The 16,100-nt window shown below is 35.6% G+C and overlaps 1 pseudogene across 1 annotated transcript; it reads left to right on the top strand.

The window, feature by feature from the left end:
* The first annotated feature begins 2,265 nt into the window (after positions 1-2,265).
* Positions 2,266-15,707, top strand: LOC143546450 (beta-adaptin-like protein A; annotated as a pseudogene). Its single transcript, XR_013137589.1, has 10 exons — positions 2,266-2,399; positions 2,543-3,059; positions 3,147-3,271; positions 3,344-3,542; positions 3,678-3,906; positions 3,998-4,333; positions 5,406-5,516; positions 5,606-5,782; positions 13,783-14,148; positions 15,261-15,707. The product of XR_013137589.1 is annotated as a beta-adaptin-like protein A (transcript).
* Positions 15,708-16,100: the final 393 nt, after the last annotated feature.

Here is a 16,100-nt window from a genome sequence, read left to right as displayed (position 1 = left end):
TACATATATATATTTATACGTATAGATTTATATATATACACATGGATGTCTAACAAAGATATGGAATTACAATACATAATCTTGTCGGTTTTTTATAAAAATATAATTTATTTAATCATTTATTATTATTATATTACTTAATATTGATTAATATGGAAAAATATCAAAAATATTACAAAAAGGCGGGCTAGTGGGGAATCGAACCCGCGTCCCCCATCCACCCAAGCTTTAACGTCAAACACTAGCCAAACGAGATGGCAAGCAATTTATTATAAACATGGAAACATTTAAACATAAACAGAACTGAAAGAAATCCTTATTTGATTATGAACCCTAAAACCCAAAACGTTTAAATCGAATACTGATTGTCAAATTAATGTTAAGGTTTTCGTTAATCTAACTGTGACAATCATGATTCACATATCAATTACCTCTTATCACGACGAATTGATGGTGTAATGGAACGAGACAGTGCCGACGGTAACAAGTGATGAACGAACACCCAGATAGTTGATATAACACAATGGATTAAAGGGTTATGGACGGCTAGAGTTCTAACATCATGTCTGGAAGCTTAATTGAATTTATATACTTGTTTACTTGTAGAACAAGTCCACGTTAGGGTCGACAGAGCATAAAATAATAGCATATTTGTTTTTGATTCGTCTTAGCATAATAATAACGTCGGTTGGCCGTTTTGGGTATGAATATCACAACAACTAATTCAGTTACCATGTTGGTTACGTAAATTGCGGTCCAAGATAACAAAAATTGAAACCGGGTTTGAATTTGGGCATGAATTTGGGTTCGGGTCTTGGATTATCCAAATTGTGAAATGGGTTATAATCCCAAGTTACAAGATAGACCCTAGAGTTTGAAGGTGGACACAATACAAGTTAAAAGTAATTTTTAGGGTGAAATTTGCCAACTTAAGAAAGTTATATTTAAATAAATAGTTAATAATAATAAAACAAATAAATAAACTTGATAAACGAAATAAAATTTCCCGGACATCGAAATTGATCGGTTATTTAATTAAATAATTTAAGGGTTGTTACATTGGTTGAGGGGGAGTTTGAGCAAAAGGCATCAGACGGTTTTGAGGATCAAATTTATGGAAGTTTTTTATTTTAATTTTTATTCATTTTCAAATCAAATCATTGTGTTTTAATTTTTATTAATATACATCTTCTTCGATGGTGTATACATGTTTTTGTGTTTTATAAACGGGTCAGGTTAAATAATTTGTTACATTTGGTAAATTATTCATTATTAAAAAATTAATTTTAGAAGTATATTATATTAAAAAGTCAAAAACCAAATCGATATATACTTTGAAATGTTACATTTAAGTCGATATAATTCAAATCTGGCAAGATCAAACTGGTTACCGTCGTATCAAGGTAATGCTTCAATTTATTATTCATTTCCAATAATTCATCAATTAAAAGTTCAAATTCAAAATTTAAGTGACTTAATTGACTTTACCAAAATTTTATTTCAATCAATATTTCAGTTACGAAGTTACGAAGTTATTTAAAATAATTCCTTTATTTATTCAAAAGTTTACTTTTTAATCTGAAAGTTAATTTTTTTGAACATGATAATTTGTTAACTATATATCTTCTTTTTTCTAGTTTGACATTTGTAAAAAACAATTTGAATTTGTAGTAACAAGGAGGTCCAAGAGATTCGCAATAGATTTTGTGAAAGTTGATCATTCATTTCAAATATCATATTGCTTGGATAAAGGATGCAAAAATTGTGGGTTATCAATTTACATGTAATTGGTATCATATTATGTTTTTTTTTATTATTATTAGATTAAATATGTGTTAGTATATTTAAGTTTAAACAATAGCTGAAAAAATTATGGATTTTGAACTATGACCCGTGTTTAAAAAATTAAGTATCTTATTCTTTATTTTACAAGTTGCTATATTGTTGCTTTTATATTTTCAACAACGTGTAATACGGAATTCATTAATTCACCTAATCTAAATTCCACAGTCAAATTACACAAATCAAAGTAGATTAGCCATTGCTCGCAATTAGCCTTCCGGCTCAATGGTATGAAAGTAATGGTTAAAACTTGGGATTTTTGAGGCCTCAGGTTCGAAACCTAACTTAAGGGGGTTTTTCTATAATGATGAATTTACTCTTTGATGGTATTCTTGGGTGAGTCTGACCTGACATCCCGTCTTATGAAGGGTATTGATGGTATATCCAAACGCTATTATAAAAAAAATAATAAATAAAATTAGCCATTACCCAAGTTTCCAGCATAACTCCAAACCTCCCTCCATCGACACTACACAAGACAATTCAAGTCAGTCAGATCCAAGAATGGCTCCTCCGGCTCAATCTCACCGATCTCCATCACCTTCTCAACCTTCCGGGTACCAATAATACTCTCATAATCTCCTAATTAATTGTCATCTTATTATTATTATATCCTCAATTCAAACAAAACCCTATTCACTTTTATACCCAAATTACTAATCTTTATTATTCATATTTGAATTCATCAACATACATGCAGTAAAGGTGAGGTTTCCGATCTCAAGATGCAGCTCCGTCAGCTAGCCGGAAGCCGAGCACCCGGAACCGACGACTCCAAGCGGGATCTTTTCAAGAAGGTCATCTCCTACATGACCATCGGGATCGACGTCTCCTCGGTCTTCAGCGAGATGGTCATGTGCTCCGCTACTTCGGATATCGTCTTAAAGAAAATGTGTTACTTGTATGTCGGTAATTACGCCAAGTATAACCCGGATCTTGCGCTGCTGACCATTAACTTTCTGCAAAGGGATTGTAAGGACGAGGATCCGATGATTAGGGGCTTGGCCTTGAGGAGTTTGGGCTCCCTTCGGGTGCCGAATTTGGTGGAGTATTTGGTGGGGCCGTTGGGTTCGGGATTGAAAGATGGGAATAGTTATGTGAGGATGGTTGCAGCTGTTGGGGTGCTCAAGTTGTATCATATATCGGCTTCGACGTGTATTGATGCGGATTTTCCCGCGCTTCTTAAGCATCTGATGCTTAATGATCCCGATGCTCAGGTGTGGTGCTTTGTTAACCGTAGATAATGTTAATTTTGTTTTATCAAATTTGGAAATTTGTGAATCAATGTCGTAAAACCGTTATAGGTGGTTGCAAATTGTTTATCCGCTCTACTAGAGATATGGGGTCTGGAAGCAAGTTCGTCAGAGGAAGCCGCAAGGGAGAGAGAGACCTTAATTAGCAAACCAATCATATATTACCTGTTGAATAGGTATGAAGTTTCTTTGAACAAGTAATGTTGTTAAGCACATAAGTTGACTTTTATAAGGTTTTTTTTTTCTAGGATCAAAGAATTCAGTGAATGGGCACAGTGTAATGTTCTTGAATTGGTTTCTAAGTATGCACCACCTGATAGCAATGAGATATTTGACATCATGAATCTTCTAGAAGACAGACTTCAGCATGCAAACGGTGCAGTTGTTTTAGCAACCATAAAGTTATTTCTACAATTGACGTTGTCTATGACAGATGTCCATCAACAGGTTCTCTTATATATATATATATATATATATATATATATATATATATATTTATACTTCCGGTTTGTTATCTTTTCAACGTAATAACAACATAACACATAGTAAATAATTTTCCTTTTCTGAATGAATGGCTTTTAGGTGTATGAGCGTATCAAAGCCCCTTTACTTACTCTTGTCAGCTCTGGTAGCCCTGAGCAATCATATGCAGTTCTTAGCCACTTGCATCTTCTCGTTATGCGTGCACCGATGTTGTTTGCATCAGATTATAAACACTTGTATTGTCAATACAATGAACCATTCTATGTTAAGAAATTGAAGCTTGAAATGTTGACCGCAGTGGCAAATGAGAGCAATACTTATGAAATAGGTAAGTATTCTATTTTTTTATGTTACTAGTTCTGTCTTCAATCTTCATTTATGAATTCTTGATGACATTTTACATGTATTATTTTTTTTAGTGACTGAATTGTGTGAATATGCTGCAAATGTTGATATTCCCATTGCAAGAGAATCTATCAGTGTTGTGTTATGCATTGAAAAGACAAGTAATTTGAAATGTTAATCATGGTGTATGATCTATCTAGGTTCTTGTAAAAGATCTTTTGCGAAAGTACCCGCAATGGAGTCATGATTGCATTGCTGTTATTGGCAACATTAGCAGTAATAATGTACAAGAGCCAAAAGCAAAAGCAGCTCTTATTTGGATGTTAGGTGAGTATGCTCAAGATATGCAGGATGCTCCTTATGCTTTGGAAGGTTTGATTGATGACTGGGATGATGAAACTTCTCCTGAGGTAACATATGATTTATATTCTTAGTTCTTTTTCTTCTCTGTCACACCAGCTGTATGTATACAAATTAATTTTATCGAATAAAATAACACGCATGTTTTGTCATTTCTGAAGTGATGCTCATGAACGAAAACCAAGACAAAATAAAACCCTAGTTAAATTCATCTTTTGTGTTTCCAGCTATTGACATTATGTTATATGTAGGCTTGTAAAACAAACCGAACGAAGTTCATGTTCGTTGGTTTAACTTTAACTGAACAAACGATCGAACACGAACAGTTAGACGAACAGGGTTTCCTTGTTCGTGTCCGTTCACTAAGAAAATGAACATGTTAATGCTCGTTTGTTAATAGTATAAATGAATGGTTCACGAATGTAAACGGACATAAACAAACCAATATTACTGAACACAAATGAATGAATTTAAACAAAGTAACATAATTGAGCAAACATCAGCTAAAAGTAAACGTGAATATCAATCTGTTGGGCCTGAAAAATTAATAAAACTAGACTAAATTGTAGTGGGTGATATTTTAATTTAATAAAACCAGACTAAATTTAATGGGCCTAGCAATTTAAATGAATACATAAACGAACACACTTAAACATTCGTACACTAACGAAATAAATAAACGTAATTGATCGAACATAAAGGAACGTTCATGAACATAAATGAACGATCGAGAAGTGTTCTTGTCGTTCGTTTAACTAAATGAACAAAAATTTAGTTCATGTTTGTTCGTTTATTAAGTAAACGAACAAACTCAAACAAACGTAAACTAACAAACACAAAAGAACGTAAATGAATCATAAATGAATGTTAGCGAACATAAATTAACGAATGAGACGTGCTCATGTTCATTTGTTTAACTTAATGAACATAAAGTTTTGTTCACGTTCGTTCGATTATTAAATAAACTGACATAAATGAACTTCCTGCTGAACGGTTCACTAATGGTTCATCGCACGTTCTATTCGTTTACAAGCTTAGTTATCTGTTTTAAACAAGTCAAGTATTCTGAGCTGGATAAATAACAATTTATTATTACATAAATAGTCATTTTAATTATTGCAGGTACGTTTGCATCTGCTTACAGCAGTAATGAAATGTTTTTTCAGAAGACCACCCGAGACTCAAAAAGCCTTAGGTTCGGCATTGGCTGCTGGTCTCAGTGATATGCATCAGGTTGACATACTCTGCTATCATATAGGATTGTATAAAACATGGAATCATTGTATTTAGTGTTAACTATTTTACTTCTAAATTTGCTGTAGGATGTGCATGATAGAGCCTTATTTTACTACAGGCTTTTGCAGCATAATGTATCAGTGGCAAATAGTGTAGTAAATCCAACTAAGCAAGCTGTTTCAGTCTTTGCTGATACTCAGAGCAGTGAGATCAAGGATCGTATATTTGATGAGTTTAACAGTCTATCTGTCCTATACCAGAAGGTACCATTTTCTACTTTTCTTTTAATTCGTATATTACCTGTTGGTTTTATAATAGCTACAGATTGCCTTAATTATGTTGGTTTTTATTAAAAATGTGGATTGTTAATTGTCTTTTGCAATAATGAAACTGTCTTATTGAACATGAAGATGCACAATAATCAAATTATTGGATTAGCATATTTTAGCACAAGTGCCCTTTGGCCCAATGTATACAAGTTGATCTCTACAACCCTTAGCTTTTAGGCATGTTCAAACGCTTTCTTTACAAGCAGAGTATAGTTTCCAGAAAGCATAAAGTGTTGTGGCACAAGGAATAAAAAACAGAAACAAAGCAAAATGTACCAAAACTAATTGTACTAAACTGCTAATAACACAAAATGGTGAGAAAAATATAGAAGTAAAAGATAAAAGAGCCGAGAAACATGAATAAGGTAAGCACGCACAGATCCCCTTGAACGTATCTATACGCTCCCGAACTTGATATACTCGAAAAGTCAAATGAAACAATGATATTAGCCAAAATACTAATATTGGCTCTTAATCTAGTATCAGTGTCGTTATAACTCACATTTTCGCTACTATAGTTTTCTTGACAGTCAAATCCCTTTCATGGATATTGATTGATTACTTCAATGTTTATATGACCCAAGTAAAGCAACCTATCTAGTAGCATAATGGGCAGATAAGTAGATTAAAATTATCTAGTAGCTCTTTGTTAAGTAGATTAAAATTAATATTAATAAATTAATGCTGATAACAGTATAAGTCCAAAGATGAATCAATTTCTCTCGAGCAAAAACAACGAACATGTATGGTTGATGGAGAGGACAATATTATTTTTTTTTTTTATTTGTATTTCTATTATTTTTTATTTTTATTTGTATTTCTGTTATTTTAATTGTAAATGAAACCAAACACAATTGTTACAGAATTTTGTAGCAAAATAAGTTCCATATCTAAGTTTGTTGGGGACGATTCTTAAAAGACTTGGTGAGTGCTATTATACACTAACCAATTACATATCTTGTTGAACTATATTAATGACACTACAAAATAATACGAATGCAAACCAAACTAACAAGAAATCAATGGAATTATATCTTTGCAACAAAGAAAAGAAAAGGAACAAACTTTTACTTATGTGAAACCTGTTAGGTGTGAAATATGTTTGGAAGAGGAAAATCACAAATTAATATCTGGATTCGGATTGAATGAGGAATCAGATGAGAGAAATTACAAGAATACGTAAGTTGGAGATGAAATAAGTTGTGAACAAATGGGATGAAATTTTCATTAAATTTAACAAAGAGCATGGGATACATTCCATAAACCAACCGTTTTAGGTGGATTTAAGGAGATTTTGTTTGTTAAAATTTTTATAAACCTTTTTCTTTAAATCAAATATAATGGTTATCAAAGTCATACCCTTCAATTTTTCATACCTTTAAACCAAACACACCCTTCAATTCAAATATTCAAACGAAACACACCCTATAATTTATAGCATGTTTTAATACATCTGAACATAAATCACGAAAGCATATGCGTTTTTGAGAACCAAACATCATATTTAACCAGTAAGGTAAGACCCCAGTACGGTCTCACAAATGGCACAGATTGTGTCCAAGATCAAAATGTATATCAAGCAAAACTATGTGCTAAAGAGGTGAGTAATTAAAGATGATAGTAATCACCATTAGGTTGTCAGCATATAGTAGTACAGGTGTACTACTTTGAGGTGTGTGCCGCTATTCTACGCTGCACTATATAATATTTGTTAAAATGGCCATTTTTTTTGTTTTATGACTACCGACACCTATTTTATAATCTCCTAAATTCATATTCGAAATGCTCTATTCTATATTTTGTGTCACTAACATGTTATTAGGCTGTAAACATCAGTTCTACCAAATCATAACACCATTGTTCTAAATGCATTATATACACAATCTAGAATAATCCATAAACAATAACATAATAAACCCCAAACCTATCTTTTTATGTACTCCCTCCGTCCCATTTTAAATGTCCATTTTTCCGTTTTTGGTTGTCCCAATTTAAATGTCATTTCTATACATATAAATTCAATTTCCAATTGTGCCCTTACTATTACATATAAAGTAGTGGATTTTTTAGCCAAGGAAGAAAAATGGTTTTTAGCCATAATAACTTAAAGGACTTTATTGTCATTTTACAGCTCATAAAATAAAATGATCAAACATTTCTTAATTTGTGTGTTTTGGGCATAGTCACATGAAACGCTACACCACCCACGATCCGCGTACCAGACGGTTTCGTACCGGATCGCGGTACAAAAGCGTCTCGATCGTCAATGGTACGCGGCCCGGATCGGAAATTAGAAGCGTACCTGTTTGATTGACAAATCGAACTTTCACTTACAAAATCGCTTTCCCGATTAAAGAAAACGGCGTATCGGATAGTAGAAAATCACGTACCGGAATTCCAAAAGACAATTTCAATTTAAAAAAAACCCAGTTGAGATCTCCTTATTTATCTCAATTATTAGCTATCAATAACTCAATATTATCTTCAAAAATAGAAGATTGTTTTTTTAATATATATGGATGGTTAAATATTTTAACGACCGAGAATGTAACTGTTTCGATTATAAACTTTTTAGTTATGAATATGATTATGAATTTTTTGTTTTGATTATGAATTACACTTATTGTTAGGTTCGGAGTCACACACAAACACGAATACAATAGTAAAACCGAAAGAATAAACGAAAGAGACACAAGGATTTAAGTGGTTCGGTCACAGTGTATGACCTACGTCCACTGTCGATAACTAGGGTTTTCTTATTATTGAGTGATACAAACTTACAAGTACAGGAGAGAATATATAGACTAGACAATTAGGGTTTAACCTTTTAACTAAACTGGGCCTGATTAGAGCTTTTGGGCTTGGCCAAAACTCAAACAGCTTAATCTCCTAATTCTGTCTATTCGTCTAAACCGGACCCGACCCATGATGGATCGGAGACCACAACATAACAATCTCCCACTTGGGCTTCGAGACATCTTCTCTAAACCACCACTTGGATGCGTCAAACATTTCAACCTGCTCCCATTTGGAGACGTAAAATGTCTTCACCTGCATTGCCTTGTACATGTAAAATAAAACCCATATGGTTTTGCACCTCCTAGTTTCCCTTCGCCTTCACAACATTATTTCTTTATGCCTGCTGAAGCTCTGCACAGCTTCAGCTTATCCAGCATCACCGGCTTGGTGAACATATCTGCTGGATTCTTAGCACCTGAGATATTTTTCAAACTGAAAACACCATCATTGATCAAATCTCTGACAAAGTGATATCTCCTCCCGATGTGCTTAGTCTTCGAATGATAGACTGGATTCTTCGCAAGTTTCACTGCACTCTCATTGTCACAATATAAGAAGAACTCTGCCTGTTTCTTTCCCAACTCTTCAAGAAAAGTTCTCAACCATACTAATTCTTTACTTGCTTCGGCTGCTGCCATATATTCTGCCTCAGTGGTTGATAAAGCAACACTTTTCTGAAGTCTGGACATCCAACATACTGCTGTTCCCCCAACTGTGAAAACATAACCAGTAGTGCTTTTAAACGTCTTCTTACATCCACCCAGATCAGCATCTGAATAACCCCTTAGAATTGTATCCTTCCCCTTAAAACATAACCCCAAACTGGAAGTACCCTTTAAGTATCTGAGTAACCATTTCACCGCTTCCCAATGTTCCTTTCCCGGATCCAACATAAAACGACTAACTACCCCGACAGCATGAGCAATGTCTGGCCGTGTACAAACCATGGTGTACATGAGACTGCCAACAGCAGATGCATACGGAACTTTAGCCATCTCTGTTCTTTCTTCCTCTGTTCTGGGAGACTGGTCTTTGGTAAGTTTGAAATGACTTCCCAAAGGTGTGTTTCTCGGTTTAGTCTTCTCATCATTCATCCTGAATCTTTCTAACACTTTCCCTATGTATTTCTCTTGGGATAGTTTTATGGAGCCATCTTTCTTTCTAGATATACTCATCCCCAAAATCTGTTTGGCTGGACCAAGATCTTTCATCTCAAATTCATCAGACAACTGTTTCTTCAACTTGCGAATCTCCTTCATATCAGATCCTGCAATTAACATATCATCTACATAAAGAAGTAGAATGATATATGAGCCTTTAAACTTCTTTAAGTAGCAGCAATGGTCGGCCTCGCATTTCTTGTACCCAGTTCTCACCATAAAATCATCAAACTTTAGGTACCATTGCCTAGGTGCCTGCTTCAGACCATACAAGCTTTTCTTCAATTTGCAGACCCATTTTTCTTTCCCGGCAACCTGAAATCCCTCAGGTTGTGCCATATAGATCTACTCGTCAAGATCACCATGTAAAAATGCTGTCTTAACATCTAATTGCTCTAGATGTAAATTTTCTGCAGCAACAATACTTAAGATCAATCTGATGGTGGTCATCTTCACAACTGGAGAGAATATTTCATTATAATCAATTCCCTTCTTTTGCTGGAAACCCTTGACCACTAAACGAGCTTTGTATCGTTTAGACCCATCATGTTCTTCCTTGACTCTATAGACCCATTTATTCTGTAGAACTCTTTTATCTGGTGGAAACTTGGTTAAAACCCATGTCTGGTTTTTACTCAAAGAGTTCATCTCCTCCTTCATAGCATGCTCTCACTGGAGCGAATCTTTCAACTTAAGTGCTTCATAATAACTCTCTGGCTCACCATTTTCAGTTAAAAGGAGATAATTAACTGAAGATTTGTAACGTACCGGCTGTTTAGAAACTCTGGTGGACCTCCTAACCCAGTGCTGGGGCGGGTCAGGTTCTTGTGGAGACTGTTCATCCTCAGACTCTGAACTCCCACTGTCAGAGACTCCCTCTGACTCTTCATTTCCACCAATATCATCATCTTCAAATTCAGGAACTGTGGTTTCTTCAGTTTCTGTCTCGGGTTCGGTAGCTGACTCAACTGTCTTTTTCTGAGCATCAATTTCATATTCAACCTGCTCTTTCTGAACCCTTGATTTTGAAGTGTTTCTATCTTTGTATAACTCAGCCTCATTAAAAGTTGCATGCTTGCTTCTGACTACTTTTCTGCTTTCTAAATCCCAAAGCCTGTAGCCCATTTCGTTTGACCCATATCCAATGAAAACATATTTTTTAGCTTTAGCATCAAGCTTGTCATTTTTCACTAGATCATAAGCGCTACACCCAAATACTTTCAAATGCTTATAATCTGCAGCTTTACCTTTTCACTCTTCTTCTGGTGTCTTGAAACCCAACGGTACTGACAATCCCCGGTTAATTAAATAAGCTGCAGTGTTAACTGCATCTGCCCAGAACGTCTTCGGAAGCCCGGCATTAAGTCTCTTACTTCTTGCCCTTTCATTTAACGTCCTGTTCATTCGTTCTGCCACTCCATTTTGTTGAGGAGTGCCAGGGACTGTAAAGATCATCCGAATACCGTACTCTTCACAATAATCACGGAATTCTTTGCTAACGTATTCACCACCGTTATCCGACTTCAAGCATTTCACCTTCAAATCAGTTTCCAATTCAACAGCAGTTTTCCATTTCTTAAAAGTATCAAAAACATCAGATTTATTTTTAAGAAAGTAAACCCATACCTTGCGTGTCGAATCATCAATGAAGGTGACATAATAGTGCGATCCTCCCAAAGAAGAGACTGAAGTTGGTCCATAGACATCAGAGTGAATAAGCTCCAATTTCTGAGCTTTCGGTTGTTTTCCGGTCTTCACAAAAGATACTTTCTTCTTTTTACCGAAAACACATGGTTCACAAAATTCAGATTCAACCTTCTTCAGTTCTGGAATTTTTCCTCTAGCAACGAGCATTTTCATCCCTTTTTCACTCATGTGGCCGAGTCGTTGGTGCCACAAACTAGACTGACTCGGTCCACTGGTCACTGCATTTATCCCATCAGCTGGAATTTCAACCATGTATAAAGTGCCCTTCTTTTTACCTCTGGCGATCACAAGATTCCCTTTCACAACTTTCCATTGACCCCCACCAAACATAACATCATATCCTTGGTCATCTAACTGCCCAACAGAAATTAGCTTTCTTCTAAGGCTAGGAACGACCCGAACATCCTTTAGAGTCCATGAGGTGCCCAATGAAGTTTTTAGTTCAATATCCCCCATCCCCGTGATATCAACAGCATGATTATTAGCCAAACGAACTTTACCAAAATTACCTGTTCGGAGATTCTTCATCTTCTTCGTGCTATAAGTGGCATGAAAAGATGCACCAGAATCCATAATCCATGAATCTGTTGATTCTTCAACACAGCAGATAAGAGTCTCTTCTGAACCTTCTGAATCATCTGAACCGGTGGCCAGATTAACTTCCTTCTTAGATTCTTTCTTTTCTTTTGAAATTGAGGGGTTAGGGCATTGGTTTCTGAAATGCCCCATTTCTTTGCAATTCCAACACTCAATGTCTTTTCTGGGCTTTGACTGACTTCTTCTTCTAGACTTTGACCTACCCCTGCCATTACCTTTCTCTCTTCTCCTACCTCTCCCTTCGGTGCTCAATATAGAACTAGATGTCTCACCAGAATTCCTTCTTCTTATGTCCTCCCCTAAAATCAAATCCCGGACTCCTTCAAAAGTAAGCTTAGTATTCCCAGAAGAACTACTAACTGCAGTAACAGTCCCTGACCAACTTTCGGGTAACGAGGATAACAAGAGTAACGCTTGAACGTCATCATCAAACTTGATATCAACAGAAGACAAACGAGAAATAATAGTGTTGAAGTCATTAACATGAGAGGTAACAGATGCCCCTTCCTTCATTCTGGTGTTAACTAGCTGTCTAATCAGAAATACCTTGTTTGATGCAGAAGGCTTTTCATACATATTTGACAAGGCTTTCATAAGACCATACGTGGTAGTTTCATTTACAATATTGAATGCCACATTCTTAGCTAGTGAGAGTCTAATAACAGCTATGGCTTTTCTGTCAAGTACCTTCCACTCATCATCTTTCATACTTTCCGGTTTCCTCTCTTCTAGTGCTTCCATTAAGTCTTTCTGACATAGCAAATCCTCAATTTGCATTTTCCACCATCCAAAATCCTGACCATCAAACTTCTCAATCTTGATCTTTCCGTCTTCAGCCATTATCCAAACTGAGTTTTGATTACAGCAAACAACCAAACTACCCAAGGAATAAAAGGACTGGAAACTGATCAGAAAAAACGAACCAGCAGCTGCGGAACCCTAATCAGCGGCGGCGGAACTGTAGCGGCGGCGCGGTACTGTAGCGGCGGCAGCGGTACTGTAGCAGCGGAGCAGCAGCGGCGGAACTGTGTGTATAATCGAGAACCAGGCTCTGATGCCAATTGTTAGGATCGGAGTCACACACAAACACGAATACAATAGTAAAACCGAAAGAATAAACGAAAGAGACACAAGGATTTAAGTGGTTCGGTCACAGTGTATGACCTACGTCCACTGTCGATAACTAGGGTTTTCTTATTATTGAGTGATACAAACTTACAAGTACAGGAGAGAATATATAGACTAGACAATTAGGGTTTAACCCTTTAACTAAACTGGGCCTGATTAGAGCTTTTGGGCTTGGCCAAAACTCAAACAGCTTAATCTCCTAATTCTGTCTATTCGTCTAAACCGGACCCGACCCATGATGGATCGGAGACCACAACATAACACTTATGAGTTATGATTATGAATATTCGATTTTGTATATGGTACACTGTACCGCGTACCGAATTGGCGTTCCAAATGAACCTACCCTCCCTCGTACCGAATTTTAGAAAGACACGAACCGCGTACCGGAACGTACCGCGATCCATGTGACTATGGTTTTGGGTCCCATGACATTTAAAATGGGACGGAGGGAGTATTATATATTTATATGCATGTGATATAAAATTTTACCAAAGCAGGAGTTAAGTGTTCGGTTGTTAATATAGTTTGGTGTGGTGGCAGCCTTGAACAGACAAGGAGCACCAAGGACCGTTTGCCTTTTCAGAAGAGCTTGGAAACATGTCTATTGGTGTTGATGACTAAAGGGTGGAAGCCAATGATGAGGACCACCTTTTGAGTACCACAAGGAATGAAGATTCCTTACCCCAACAAACTCAAGGATCGCTTCTTGTATCTTTTGATCAAACTGAACCAGCACATGCTCAACAAACTAACTCGGTCATTGATGATATCTTTGGTTTGGGATTGTCTTCCTCCCCTACCCTTGCCCCTGCGCCCGCTCCTCTGTTGAAGCTAAATGCTAAAGCGGTTCTTGATCCAACCACTTTTCAACAGAAATGGCGCCAACTTCCGGTTTCAACATCACAGGTTCTTTTTTATCGATCTCTCTATTATGTGAAATTGGGCCGTATCTTATTGCTTTTTTAAGAACCTTTTAAGGACTAAAACCTTCTAAATTGTTTTTTTTTAATGATTCTTAATTGGTATTTATATGTTATTATATTCAACTAGGGGTCTATGATTGGATATGATTGTTTTGAAATAGTTGCCTTTAGAATAAAAAGCATTTGCCATTTATATATCATTCTACTGTTTTGAAAATTGTTCAGTTTTAGAAGTTTGATATCATTCTATAAATAAAGAAGTTGATATAGTGTGTAATCAAAAGATGATTATTGCATTAATTTAACATATGTGTACCGTAAGAAAGGATAGTTATTGATTCAATCTTAGTATCTCTCGTAATTTAGGTTGGTCTAGAATGGTATCCATTTTAACAAACATACATAATACATGCGTATATACATGTGTCTGTATGCTTGTATTATGTTGTTAAAACGGATAGCATGCAAGACAAACCTAAACCAATTTTGTGAGAAATACTAAAGTTGAATCAGTAATTATCTTTTGTACATAGAGAGAAACTTTCTTGCTAGAACAGAGAAGAAAAAAGATCGTTCATTTTTCCAGCTAAAAAATGCAATGTTAATTCATCTCTTTTAACATTCTAAAAAAAATAATACATAAATATAATTTGGTTTATTAATAGAACCTACACATGTGTAGGTAATGTGTACCATGTGTAGGCATGTTTCTTACGCATAGCCTATACATAACAATATGAGTAGGTACACGTTTAAAAGTTAAAACAAAAGTGAACAGATTATTTTACTGGTTTTTGTATGTAAAAAGTAAAAGGTTAAAATATTAACCATTGATAGAACGATTAAGCAATTTAGGTTTGCTTTTTTTGTTATTGCAATAAGTTAGTCTTTTGTAATGAACCTCTCCCTATATGTACATGTGTGTGTGCGCGTGTGTCACACAGATGTATATGTTAAGAGTGGTTGTGGTTTCTTGGAGAATACTGTCAATGGTATGCCTTGATTTAAATGATCCATGATCGTCCATCGCTACATGTGTGTATGCATACTAAAATTGAAGCTGTGTTGATTATTTTTATATGTTTTTGGTTGCAGGAAGTGTCCATAAGTCCACAAGGTGTGGCAGCAATGACGAGTGCTCAAGCACTTGTACGCCACATGCAACTTGATAGCATTCATTGTATCGCTTCAGGTGGACAAGCCCCAAATTTTAAGCTCTTCTTTTTTGCACAAAAGGAAAATGAGCCTTCAAACTTCCTAGTAGAGTGTAATCAATTTATCCACAAGTAAAGCACAAATAAAGATAAAAGTTGATGATGAGACTGCATCCCAAGCCTTCTCTGCCTTGTTCCAATCGGCTCTGTCAACATTTGGTACGGCCTAGCCTAGCCGATCTGAGCTGTTTGCTTGTTTTTGAATTCTAAAAGATTGTGTAATTTGAGTCCGGGAATGTGTATTTCATTGTGTGTTTTGGAGGTGATAAAATTAGCGCGTGTGTATGTTGTGTAGCGGGACAAAAATGGGTAATCTTTTTAGTACCAAGTCGAGTTGTGTCAAATCGTAAAAACCTTTATATTCATTTTTCGTACACGACATCCACCAAATGGCGATCGTTAAGTGAAGTGTACCAACTGACCTTGGTGTGTAATTTTATATCTATAATTAAGGTAGGTGCAATAGCACCCATAATAGGGGTGTGCACGGTTCGGTTCGGTTATTAGCATTAACCGAATTAAACCGATCGGTTCGATTACCTTCGATTAATAACTAATATCAAACTTTGGCTAAAATTTTGCTTAAAAATACATGAAATGAATGCTTAAATACATGAAATGAAGGTATAAATATATGAAATTGAGATATTAGTACATGAAATAGAGATATAAATACATGAAAATGATAGTGTTAAACAATTAATACATATAATACATGAAA

The sequence above is a fragment of the Bidens hawaiensis genome, unplaced genomic scaffold (assembly GCF_021521415.1).
Source record: "Bidens hawaiensis isolate Kalapana, Puna unplaced genomic scaffold, B.hawaiensis_p1.1 tig00014347_1, whole genome shotgun sequence".
Taxonomy (NCBI): domain Eukaryota; kingdom Viridiplantae; phylum Streptophyta; class Magnoliopsida; order Asterales; family Asteraceae; genus Bidens; species Bidens hawaiensis.
This window is presented reverse-complemented; position numbering and strand designations above follow the sequence as displayed.